Here is an 11435-nt window from a genome sequence, read left to right as displayed (position 1 = left end):
TAAGGTGAATTGGGCAGTATACTTGATTAATCAAAGACCATTAAGAAGCCTGATGATAAAGGGGAAGAAACTGTCCCTTAGTCTGGTGCTGTGCATTTTCAAGCTTCTGTACAATACAATACAATACAATTTTATTGTCATTTGAGCCTCAGTGAGGCTCAAACGAAATTCTGTTTCCACAGCCATACAAACAAAGACAATTCCTAGACATACACACAATTTAGTTCACACAAACATCCATCACAGTGAACCTACTGTGATGGAAGGCAAAGTCTTTTCTCTCCCCTGTTCTCCATGTCTCTCCCGATGTCCAAGCCCCAGGCGGGCGATGATAAGTCCCACGGCCATTTTAGGCCGTGCCGGGCGATTTACGGCCCCGCTCCCGGTCCAAATGTCACAAAGTTGGAGCCCCCGGTGGGCGCTGGAATGTCCCACGGCCATGAAGCCGTGCCGGGCGATGTATGACCCCGCTCCGGGTCGTTCCAACCCCGCGACACGGGATGGAGAAGTCGCGTTGCGGGAGCTCCGGGAAGCGGTCTCTCCCCCCGGACCCGCGAGCTCCCGATGTCCCAGTCCACCGGACCTGCGGCTGCGTTGCTGGAGCCTCCGAGCCCCAGGAGTCGAGTCGCAGCAGCGAGTCACCACCGCTCCCCACGCTCCGAGGCCGGCCAGCCCCACAATGGTGAGTAGTCCGCAGCTCCGCATTCTCCCGAGCCCCCGGGTCGTTCAGGTTGGAGGCCGCTCCACGGTGCTAGGCCCCAACGACAACGGAGACCCGACAGGGAAAAGGTCGGGTCTCCCGGACAGGGAAGAGATTTTAAAGTTTCCCCCTCCCCCGCCCCCCACATATACACATTTAAAACCAATATTAAAAAACACCAACACTACATTTAACTAGACAAAAAATTAAAAAAAGACAGACAGGCTGTAGGGGCCGCTGCAACGGGTGAGTCGTGCCGCCAACCCGTTCTGTTGGATGGGAGCAGGGAGAAAAAGGATGACCGGGGTAGGACGAGTCTTTGATTATATTGGCTGCTTTTTGTGACGCAGCATGAAGTGTAGATGGAGTCAATAGTGGGAAGCCTGCTCTGTGTGATGGACTGGACTACATCTATAATTCTCTGCAGTTTCTTGCTGTGTTGGGTAGAGCTGTCCCCAAGCCAAGCTGTATCGCACCCCAACAGTATGCTTTCTATGGTGTATTTGTAGAGGTTTGTAAGACTCATTGGAGACATGCTGAAATTCCTCCAGTCTTGACTGTCACATCAATGTGGTTGATCCACAACTGATGTTGAGTAATTATTGAACATAGAGACCTAGGGATGCAAGTACATTGTGGCCACACAGGATGGTGAGGAAGGCATACACCGTATGGCATATTTGCCTTCATCAGATGAAGCAATGAGTACAAGGGTCTTAGTGTAAAAATAGTTTATGAGGCCACATCTGGAGCAGTGTGTGCAGTTCTGGGTGCCATATTACAGGAAAGTTGTGATTAAGCAAGAGAGGGTGCAGAAAAGATTCACAAATATGTTGCTTGGATTGGAGGGCTTGAGTTAGAGAGACTGGGTAGGCTGTGCTTGTTTTCCATGAAGCATAGGATGTGGAGGCACAGATAGTCTGAAGCTATTTCCTATGGTGGGATGGTTAAAACTAGAGGGCATTGGTTTAAGAGTGAGAGGGAGGAGGTTTAAAAAAGATCTGAGTGGCAAATGTTTCTCACAATGTTGCTGGTATCCGGTAATGGCAGCCACAGGAGGTGGTGGGGGCAGGAACAGTAGCATCACTGAAGGAGCATCTGTACAGATACTTGAATGAGCAAGTCGTAAAGGGACATGGAATTAATGCAGGCAAGCATAGCTGTGCATGATGGTCGGCATGGTCCAAGTGGGCTGATGTTACTACATTGTTCAACTCTATGACACTTTAGAAGCTAAAGTTGATTAAAATAGATTTTGGTAGATTTTGACAATTGAATAGTTTTTAGTAGAGTGCTCAATCCCTCCACCCTGCTGGCAGAGGTTGTAAGTGGGAGCTCAATCCACATTATGAAATCCCTGGAATAGTTGGGGAATACACATGGCTTTGTGCGGTTTTGGTGATCAAGGCTGATTGCATGTGGCCCAGGTGTTTTGTTCGGCAGTGAAACCTATTTGTGTGTTTAAACAATTGGTTTATTATTGCCACATGAACTGAAATACAGTGCAAAATTTTGTATGGCATGCTATCCAGGCAAATCATACCATACGTGAGTACATCGGGAATTCATTCCTAGCATATGAGAAGTCTGTTTAGAAGTTTACTTTACTTTACTTTAGAGATACAGCGCGGAAACAGGCCCTTTGGCCCACCAAGTCCACGCCGATGAGCAAGCCTCGTACACCAGTATCCCTAGACTACATTCTAGGGATAATTTATAATTCTCACTTAAGCCAATTAACCTACAAACCTATACGTCTTTGGAGTGTAGGAGGAAATTGGAGCTCAGGGAGAATATATAAACTCCGTACAAGCAGCACCCATAGTCAGGATTGAACTCGGGTCTCTGGCGCTGTAAGGAGGCAACTCTACCGCTGCACCACCACGCCGCCTGCCTGTTCAATGGGGAAGTGACTGTTCCTGAATCTGATTGTACATACTTTCAAACCTGTATACCTTCTGCCCGGCGGAAAAGGAGGGAAGAGAGAATGACCCAGATGTGAATGAACATCAATTATGTTGGCTTCTTTCCCAAGGCAGTGCAAAGTGTTGATGGAGTTGATGGAGAGGTGGGGGTGCAGGGGGAAAAGCTGGTTTATGTGATTGACTGGGCTGCATTCACAACTTTAGACTTTAGAAATACAGCGTGGAAACAGGCCCTTCGACCCACCAAGTCCACACCGAACGGTGATCACCTGTACACTAACATTATGCTGCACATTGCTGACAATTTCCAATTTGACCAAAACTAATTAACCTACAAGCCTTTGGAATGTGGGAGGAAACCGGAGCACCCGGTGAAAACACATGCGGTCACAGGGAGAACGTATAAACTTTGTACAAGCAGCACCCATAGTTAGGATCGAACCCGGGTCTCTGGTGCTGTAAGGCAGCGAGTCTACCGCTACTCCACCGTGCAGCCCCATTTCTTGCAATTTCTCCAATTTTTGCAATTTCTTGCAGTCTTGGGTTGAGCAGTTGCCAAACCAAATTGTGATGCAACTGGATGGGACCAATCACAGACAACAACTTGGAAATTAATAACAATTCTATTGATATTCTTGAAGATTGGTAAAACAGACAATAATCTTGGGGTAAGGGGAGATACCAGAAAATATAAGAGGGAGCAACATTTCTCTTCATCAGCCAAATAAGGCATCCTTAATTGGGCAAATAAAGACTACTATTTACTGGGAATACAAAACTGTTTCCACCGTTCAAATTTGCTATGATTCCAATTATTTTTAACAGATCTCCGAGGACTAATCAGAGATTACATGTATCCTCCAAATTTTGCTTGCATTTGATGATACAGTAATAGTGCTGAGCGTACAGTAAACCCTTGGTATTACGGACCTCTTCACAAAGTATTTTGGTTACAGCAGATGAAGTAGCAATGTTACAACATTTTGAGATTTAAAAAATCAAGTCTGCAATTTAATGACATTTTCTGTTATTATAGATTGAAGCATTCTGAAACAAATATAAAACATCTTACTTGGATGACCTGAAATTAAAGCATATAATAAGTTAGTTACCTAATTGTAGCTAACTACAAAATTAAATTACTAGATATAAACATTTATCCATTTCTTAAGAAAAGATTAACATTTTTAAATAGCCTAAGTGTCCAAATAACATTCACACAAGAATTCACAATATAACATGATTTTTAAATCCCATTGTCATGAATTTATAAGCCAAATGGAAGGAATTTAGTGTTTAATTCCCATAAATTAATGGCCATTTAGATCATCTTGCGAGTGAGATTTTGTGGAACGCAATCGTTTGGAACGTTGCGGTTGCGGTGAATTTAAACCCCATATCGGCAGGAAAAACACTGCATGTTCGTATGGGGCCTTAATCACATTTTCGCCGATGAAATTTTGATTAAAGTAATCCTAAGAAGCAAGTTTATATGTAAAATAGACGACTTAGCTTATGTTTTTTCCCGTACGTGAGATCCGTCCTGTTGTTGGTGTTGACGGCGTTAGAAGTAGATTTTTATTTTACTCCAGCTATTAAATTGTCCCGCGGTCCAGACAGTCGGCAATATCAGACACCCTTTGGTCCACTGTAACAAAGGTTTATTGTATATCCTTCTGCAGGGAATCCATTCTGATTCCAGAAGTACATTGATTCCGTTTTGATGAGGTGGAGAAGTGGGTGAACCTGAGTCTTCCTGGCAGCAGACGAGAGGGAGATCATAACATGTGTTTTATGGCAATTGTTGAATCTTTCAGAGAAAGTTAAATGCCCATCCCAGAATACCCAAGTTTGAATTAACTACACATTTAGTAGATGACACACATATCTGTAGAAATCTGGCTAATTCGGAAACAGCAGCTGGAAATAAATGTGATCCTATTGAAATGGATCCCAACTCACCGTATCTGAAAATTAAATCTTAACTGGTACTTTTACATTTGCAACTGATCTATTTTCTCATTCTGTGACCATTTCTAATCAAGATTAAATAAATTTAAATCTGCATATCAATTGGAATAAATTGTTTATCAGCAATTCTATTGCTAAATGGATCCAAATGGCATTTTTTAAACAATCATAGTCAATTTTCAAAGCTACAAATACACAATAAATCATTGTTTACCACATACTTTTAATTTAGTTTTTTAGTTTAGTTTATTAGTGTCACGTTTACCGGGGTGCAAAGAAAAGCTTTCTTGTTGCATGCTATCCAGTCAATGAGTAGACTATACATGATTACAATAAAGTATATACAGACCCAGGATAGAGGGTATATTATTTAGTACAATTTAAGTCTTATAAAGTCCAATTAATGATAGCTCAAAAGTCTTCATTAAAAAAAAGCAGTAATGGTGATTAAAAGTATTCGATTAAAAGTATTCCACCTTCGATTTAAACCATCATCTGCAGTTCTTTCTCACACAATGGTGATCAAAGTCCAGCCAACTTTGCAGATTTAAACTATGCCATTTTATAAAGTATGTTTTTCACAGAAGATACTTATGAATGGTGAGATCAAACTATTGAATGTGAATGACACTTTGAATGCAGTTAATCTGAATATTCTTCTTAGATCTAAGAATATTGAAACAGTTGTCGTCTTGATCACAATCCAATTTTATACTGAATAGAATAAATCTTTCTGGAAAAGCAATATCTAGTACATGTTATCACGTGGCAATTTAATCTCACAAGCATTAGTAATAACCCAACAGCAATGGATTTCTCTATAATTGTGAAAGCAGATTTCCATAAGTATTGGAATCCAGTACTGCTATTATACTGTGCAATTTCAATGCAAACAAGCATTTATATGAAACACAAGATCAATTGATCATATATTTTGAAGGGCATTATCTCAATATTTCTCAAATTCTCTTAACCGCATAGAAGAACTAAGTGGTAACACTGACAAAACTTGGAAAATTCCCACCAGGATACAATATAATGTGACAATATTAGCATTGCACTACAGTTTCTCCTAGGTCAGCATACAAAAATCTGTTTCTATTTCTATTGGCAATATCTCCATTGTCAGAGAGTTTGCACCTCTTTATGCTATCTATTATTTTAATCCAGTTACATGTTTAATGCTCTTCAAATTCAGTTTGTTAAGTGTGCTTTCTAGTTCATCCCAATATCTTCCCTCGATTTTACATCATTTAAATTTCAGGAAATATTGAAAATACTGAGAAAACGCATCTTTCATTTTGAATATGCTGTGGAAAATCGTGTCCACGTCTGAGAGGGTGGCCATTGCACTTTTTTGGATTTAGCACAGATTTTTGCCTTCTGTGTCTGCAAGGTGACATGACTATGTCAAACCAAACCCATCACAGGAGACACTCAGTTTTTCAACTGATCCTGTGTAGTGTTGCATCAGTACTGGCCGCAGTTCTTGTGCATGAATTTTGAAATAGCAGAAATAGGATAAAGATTATTTTTTCCTGGAAAAATCAAGAAGAGAGTGAGATGGAAGGTTTTTGCATTGCGAATTACTAAATCGTAAGAAGTTCATAGAGATAGAATGGCAGGAAATGGTTGGTGTTTTATATGAACTAAAGTAAACAATAGCCTCCAATCTTCTCTGCAAACACTGATAGTTGTATTTAAACACTGACAATACGTGAACTCAATTGTAAGTATGTACTCTGAACTAAATGAATGTAACTTAACCATGGAATGTGATAGGATATGATCAAAAATAAGAAACTCAACTAGCAAAATGGAGCAAAACGCAATCCTGGCAAGATTCCGAATAACAATTGTAATTTATTGGAGAGCCTTGAAGATCAGATAAGTTGAGGATGAGGGAAGATTAATGATGGGCTGTGAATATGTGTGTGGACCGGGACATATAGTCACTACACATATGAAAATTAAGGTGATACAAGAGACAGATAAGATTGCTTGAGGAACTCAGGAAGTTCAGCAGTATCTGTGAACCTTTTGTCAGTCTAAAGAAGGACCCTGACCTGAAACATCGCCTGTCCATTTCCCTCTATGGAATTAAGCTCTGGGATTGTCTCCCCATGAGTAGGTTCAGTAGCTCAGTATGTTCAAGGCAAATATAGAGATTTTTGGGATATTAAGGAATGGGGTTAGTGCAGGAAAGTGGTGCTTTGGTAAAAGATCAGCCATAATATTATGTAAAGGGGCAGCATGCATTTGGGGCCAAATGGTCTACTATTTTTGATATTATTATGTGAGTGAAATGCTGAGAGAAAGGTGATTCATGGTAAGTGTATTTCTAAAGGGGCAGGAAGCACTTCACCTCCTTCTACCCATGAGGTTGGAACTGCAGGTTTTCACCCCATTCTCCAGAGTCCATGAATACTGTCCCAGACGTGTGGACAAATATTAGATGCATAGAGTTTTAATTTCTTAGGATTACCACCTGCATCCTAAAAACGTAACAACTGACACTGGAACTTCATGAGTTAAACTGGAATATAGAGGGTTCACAAGATTTTGTTTCAGGCTTCCAGTTCTTAGTAATTGAATCCTTCCTTCCAGATCCCCAACCCCAACATCCTGACGTGTTCTTGGAATCGGTTAAATGTTGGCCATTGTATTAAGAGATAAAGTCATAGTCAAAGAGTCATGCATGGAAACAGGTCATTTGGCCAAACTTGCCTACGCTATACAAGTTGTAGTCCCACCTGCCTGTGTTTGGCCCATATCCTTCTAAACCTTTCCTATCCACTTACCTCTCCAAATGTCTTTTTTTGTTGTGATAGTACCTTCCTCTGGCAGCTCATTCCATATACCCACAATCCTCTGTGTGAAAAAGCTGCCCCTCAGGTTCCTATTAAATCTTTCCCGCCTCACCTTAAATAAGGGATTTAAGATAAGGGAGGAAATGAGGGAAAAACATTTTTGACTTTTAAATCTTCATCAAAGGAATTAACTTTCTGTTTGACTACTTAAGGAATTTAACGCTAAACATAAATCCATATTTCCAACTTTAAAAAAATACAAGACCACCCGATCAGAGTTCAGGACCAGCAAGTTCCAGTCAGGAGGAAGGATAAGTTTGGAAAAGGAACCTTGGATGTCAAGAGATTGCTAATTTGGTTTGAAAGAAAAAGGAATGGCATGTAAGATTTCGAAAGATGAAATCAGACTGGGCCTTTGAGGGATATAAAACAATCGGGAAAGAACTCAAGCAGGCAATTAGACGGACCGAAAGGGACCATGAAATATAATTGACCAGATGAATGAAAGAAAATTCCATGGCTTTTTCTATGTACAATAAAAACAATAGGGTAACCAAGGAGTAGGTTACTCCAGCAATTTGCATTCATTCAATGTTAAAGCAGGAAATCTATGCCTGAAGTTAGAGGATGAAGGTGTGGTACTAAGCAAGCATTGAGTACTTTGCGTTTGTATTCATACAGGAGAAGGACATGGAGACCATTGAGATCAGTGTGGGGAATACTAATATGCAAGGACAGTCTGAGATCAAGAAGAAAGTGGTATCGGGCACTTGAAGAGCACTAAGCTGGATAAATCCCATGGGCCTGATGGGATGTGTCTCAGGTTTTCGAGGGGTGCAAGAGAAACATTGCAGGGGCCTTGACGAATATTTTTGCATCTTCTTTAGCCACAGGTAAGGTCTCAGAGGGCTGGAGAGCAGCCAATGTTGTTCCTTTGTTTAAGTGGAGACAATCCAGGAAATTGTGATTATGGTTCATGAATCTTGGTTGTTTGTGAAATATATACACAACTTGGATTAAATTGTAGAAGGGTTGCTCAGTAAATTTTGCTCACAACACCAAAATTGGTGGAGTTGTGAACAGTGAGGAAGGTTGTCAAAGTATGTACTGGGATAAAGAGCTGGAGGGTCTGAGGTGTCTTGAACATAGGTAGGGAGGGATTTAACCAAGGGGGATAGGATGGAGTCAAGGTATGTGGAAATAAGTTCTGTAGGGCACGAACAGGCAGTTTCCGAGGTTAATCAAACTCGCCGACAAGGGAGGTGCTGTGGTAGTCTGGCGCGTCGATCTCTACAAAGCTGAGGCCACGCGCCAACTCTCGGACACCTACTCCTACTTACCCCTGGACCATGACCTCACAGACGAGCACCAGGCCACTATCTCTAGCACCATCACTGACTTCATCCACTCCGGCTCCCTGTCCCCCCGAGCCTCCAACATCATCATTCCCCAGCCCCGCATGGCCCGATTTTACCTTCTCCCCAAAATCTACAAACCTGACTGTCCTGGTAGACCGAAGGTACACAAAATTGCTGGGGAAACTCAGCGGGTGCAGCAGCATCTATGGAGCGAAGGAAATAGGCGACGTTTCGGGCCGAAACCCTGGTAGACCCATTGGCTCTGCCTGTTCGTGCCCTGCCAAACTTATTTCCACATACCTTGACTCCATCCTATCCCCCCAGGTTAAACATAATGGGTCAAAGAGCCTGTTCTAATCTAATCTATAAACTGGAATACATTTTTACCCATTTGAATGCATTCAATGTTACTTTCTCAATATTTTATTGTTATTTCAAATACATTATAATCCCAAAGTATGGATTTAGTATGCCTTGAAAATGATAAATTGGAGAACGAGTTTAAAATAGTTTTCAAATAATACTGCAACTGAAGACATTAAAAAAAAACTTTTGAATTGAAAACTATTAACATTAATTTTTGAAGGAAGTCTTCTTGTAATGTTGTTTCTCCAGACATTATTGTGAGTTAGTTCATAGTTTCTACTAACCATGGTTATGTTAATTAATCATTTTGAAGTGGAAAGCAGATGGAGACTGGAAAGAATAATTTATCAACTTGAGCCAGATGTCCTGAAACTCAGGTTGAACCTAACAATTTACATGAAGCAATTTATAACAGCAATATATGAAAAGATAGTTGCACTGATATACTAATTAGATTCAGATTCAGATTCAATTTTAATTGTCATTGTCAGTGTACAATACAGAGACAACGAAATGCATTTAACATCTCCCTGGAAGAGCGACATAGCAAATGATTTGAATAAATAATAATAAGTGTCCGGGGGGGGGGGGGGGTGATTGGCAGTCACCGAGGTACGTTGTTGAGTAGAGTTAACATACCATAAACGGCCAAGAGCACAAGTTTTAATACTGTGGCCGAAGATTCCTTGCATTATTAATAACACAATGAAGAGCTTTCTGACAGCAACATTTATTGGGACATATTTGGTTATAATAATTTGGAAGAGGAAGAGGAACTCAGCTCCATTTTTCCTATATCCTGGGCTAATAATTTATTCACTTCCATGCTGCCTTGTAGATGGTGCAGCATCTTTAATTTGCCAGTACCTGACCTGCTTCCCCTTTAATCTACTCAAGCTATCATGGAACCCAGGAGCATAACAACAGCATCCCCTTGTGATTGGAACAGGATATTAATGTCCTTGCTTGAAGATATGAGAAATCTCATGGTAGGATGGGGGCAATCTCAAATCAGGAAGCTGCTTTATTTTGCGGAATAGATTTGACAATATATTTTAAGTTCCAAGACATTTTGTATTCTTCTGACAATTCTTGCCATGATGATAGGCAATAACAATTCTGAAATATCCCCATCATTTCTTCTGAAACGCCTCAATGAAAACCCATTTTAAGAATTTGCAGTCAAATTAGTGGCCTGGGTCGGCTGAATGAACTGAACAGAGCAGATAATTTAATTACCATGACAAAAAGACTAGAAAGAAAGCGTCCGAACATTGACTTCTGTGCCCAATTCAAGGGCCTGTCCCACGTGGGTGTCATTTGCGCATCATTTACGCGACATCCTAAAAATTGGTTGGCACGTCGTGACGTGCGCATGACACGCGCATGGCGTGCATGGCGCGTGGTGAGGCATGGTGGCATATGCAGTGACGCGCGGTAGCGCGAGGCCCCCCAGGATTTTGAGATGCTCAAAATCCTCACGCACCACCTGCGCACAAATGACGCACAAGTGGGACAGGCCCTTAAATCATCCATTCTCTCTGTTGAATGAGACCACGGGTCAGGATCAGAGCTCCACAAAACGTAACTTTTAATTTGTGAGTTTGAAAGCCGTTAGGAATATTTCACAAAGCTTTCAAGTTGATGACAAGTCAGTCATTCTTGATATAAAATTTAATTTCTTTATTTATATAGCACATTTTTAGTCAACTTGCATTGACCCCAAAGTGCTTCACATAATTACATTCACACACACAGGCAAAGATGGGTGAAGTGTCTTGCCCAAGGACACACACAGGCAAAGGTGGGTGAAGTGTCTTGCCCAAGGACACAATGACAGTATGCACTCCAAGCGGGATTCGAACCATCTACCTTCCGGTTGCCAGCCGAACACTTAGCCCATTGTGCCATCTGTTGTCAAGAGTAATATTCTTTTAAATATAGATTTTTGTTACAGAAATTCATGAGCTGTCAGGAGCGTTATCTACAGAAATGTGTTTGCTTCATTTCCTTAATGTTTTTTTCCCAAATCCAAACCCAGTCAGCCCTGAGCTCTCAGTATCTTTTTTAATTTCTTTGTTTCTCATTCCTACACACCTCATCTCATCGCACAATTCTGCTACCCTGCACCAGCTCAAGGTTTCATTTCCTTCACCTCAGTCTCCTGACCTCGTTTCTTTGTGCAAAGAGCGAATACAGCTAGAGGTGGCACGACAAGCATTTATCCACTGTCAATCACCTTCATAGCAGCCCTTTCATTATTTTTTTCAAATATAGTGCTGCACAGAGGTGAGTGCAATAAGTT

The sequence above is a fragment of the Amblyraja radiata genome, chromosome 2 (assembly GCF_010909765.2).
Source record: "Amblyraja radiata isolate CabotCenter1 chromosome 2, sAmbRad1.1.pri, whole genome shotgun sequence".
Taxonomy (NCBI): domain Eukaryota; kingdom Metazoa; phylum Chordata; class Chondrichthyes; order Rajiformes; family Rajidae; genus Amblyraja; species Amblyraja radiata.
This window is presented reverse-complemented; position numbering follows the sequence as displayed.